This window comes from Nilaparvata lugens, chromosome 14 (genome assembly GCF_014356525.2).
Source record: "Nilaparvata lugens isolate BPH chromosome 14, ASM1435652v1, whole genome shotgun sequence".
NCBI classification, from domain to species: Eukaryota; Metazoa; Arthropoda; class Insecta; order Hemiptera; family Delphacidae; genus Nilaparvata; species Nilaparvata lugens.
In genome coordinates this window covers 10078988-10081487 of record NC_052517.1, presented here as the reverse complement: position 1 = coordinate 10081487, position 2500 = coordinate 10078988, and the positions used below count along the sequence as shown (strand labels likewise).

Here is a 2500-nt window from a genome sequence, read left to right as displayed (position 1 = left end):
ACAATACATTCTCAATCCGGTTCAAGTGTCGTAAGTAGATCCACAGATCCAAATATTTTCTTATTATACTTTCTATTTTTACTTTCCTTGCCCTATTACCTTATTGTAAGGAAAGTATTGATTCCGAAAAAATTAAGGTACCCCAATTTCTAAATTTCTATACGTTTCAAGTCCCCTGAGTCCCAAAAAGTGGTTTCAGGTATTGGTCTGTATGTGTGTGTGTGTGTGTGTGTGTGTGTGTGTGTGTGTGTGTGTGTGTGTTTGTGTGTGTGTGTGTGTGTGTGTGTGTGTGTGTGTGTATGAGTGTATGTGCGTCTGTGTACACGATATCTCATCTCCCAATTAACGGAATGACTTGAATTTGGAACTTAAGGTCCCTTCACTATAAGGATCCGACACGAACAATTTCGATCAAATGCAATTCAAGATGGCGGCTAAATGGCGAAATGTTGTCAAAAACAGGGTTTTTCGTGATTTTCTCGGAAACGGCTAAAACGATTTTGATCAAATTCATACCTTATATAGTCATCGATAAGCTCTATCAACTGCCACAAGTCCCATATCTGTAAAGATTTCAAGAGCTCCGCCACAGCAATGCAGATAGATTCCCAATTATCAGGTCTCAGATACAATTGAAACAAAAAAAAATCAAGTGGAGTAGATTGAGCATGAAAATCTCTACAATTAATGTTCAGTAACATTTTCACCTAAAATTGAAAATAAGCTTTAAATTCGTGATAATGTTAATGTACTGAAGCCTTGATTAATAGAGAACTTGACGAACTAAAATAACGTTGACGTAATGAGAACTTGATTGATAGCTCACCTACTGAAAACTTGACAGATTGAAAATTTCATGAATTTGAAAATTTCATGAACGGGAATGACGAATTGAGAACTTGAGAAATTGGGTACTTGACAATGTTAATGTACTGAAGCCTTGATTAGTTATTCAATACTTGACGATCTAAAATAAAGTTTGTGACGTTATTTTTGTGAATAACGGTTTGCCTGGCTTGGCTGCAGTCGGTAAAGCATGAGTGAAAAATTATACTATATGACTCTGGTTGTGGTTCTTACCATACAACTTGGACAAAATTCTTATAGGCTCGCCCAGGAGCTCCCGCAGTTCACTGCTCTCGGACAATTTATATAAATCTCTGGAATGTATATTTCCAAAGATTTGATTATCATGCTAAATATACTGACTAAACAACTTATTCGGTGAAGAATAAAGCCGGATGGTAATTTTCTTAATATTTCAATACTGGTAACTCGATAATAATATGAGATTGGTCATGCATGGAAGTGGGGAAATAAATAGAGGATTGATACATATATTGTACAGGAAAATATCAACGAACAAATAAATGTAGAAATATAAAGAGCAATAAGCAAAAATGATAAAAATAAGAACAATATATCAAAATAAAATATCACAGATTAGCTCACTAGTTCTTTAGTACGAAACGTTACCATGTGTGCATTTTTTTTATGCAGCTCAGGTATCGACTTGCTGCTGCTTGTCGATTTAGAAATCCCAATATAATATATATATATCTTCTTTCCAAAAATCATAAAAATAATCAACTGATAAATCATAAATCTCAAATATAATATATGTATAGACTCAGAATATATCTCAATATATATCTCTCAGGGCTCAAGGTTCGGCCTATGGTGGAATTAGATAAATCAATTTATTCAGTGAACAAGAACTACATTTATATCTTTATAATTTGCTAATAAATCAATGATTGAGTGAGCATATATCATTATAATGTTAAATTTAATACTCTTTCCATCTGTGCATCCGGCATACAAATTTGATATAATTCTTATCTAGTAAAATATGTTTTTTGTACATTCTAAGACTTGCGCAAGTTTTATAATAATTTTCAATATTCATAACCTTTCGACGAGCTAGCTTTTTATATTTTTGTTTCAATCGAAGCACTGAGGGCGCCCTAAATTTATATATTTCGGTAATTTATCACTCACGTGCTGAATTTTCACAAGACGATGATGGCGATCCAAATTTCCTGGTCGTCCTGGATTTTTGGTGGCCGAAGTCGTCCTCTCCAAGGGAATAAATAAATATCTAATGACTTACGCTTCAATACAGCATCACTAAGTCTTATAAAAAATTAATTAATGAATTTATATTTTAAGTCTTTCAAACGTACAATTTAACAAAGAGACTTGTGCTCTATAAAATTTAGGCGTTCCATGGCAGTGTCTGGCAGGCAAGTGGGCAAGTCCTATCCTTATTTTCTACAATCATACTTTCGACTTACAAATTTGCATACATTTAAATATTCAGTTACTACGCCATTAAAAAGATTAACTAGTCTGTGCCAATCTGCTAAATTATTACCTATATCTTAGGTATTATATTTCATAATTACTCGGACCGTGCTCGGACCATATCCGATACATAAACTGAGTAGTGATATATATAAATTCTTATCATTTATAAAAATATTTATAGATAAATTTG

The 2500-nt window shown here is 33.1% G+C and overlaps 1 protein-coding gene across 1 annotated transcript in view; it reads left to right on the top strand.

Moving 5' to 3' along the window:
- LOC111061693 overlaps positions 1-47 on the top strand; it is a 12165-nt gene extending 12118 nt beyond the window's left edge. The window contains exon 4 of the mRNA XM_022349386.2: positions 1-47. This exon is cut by the window's left edge and continues 166 nt beyond it. The gene's annotated coding sequence lies outside the window, so the exon portion shown is untranslated.
- The last annotated feature ends 2453 nt before the right edge of the window (positions 48-2500 follow it).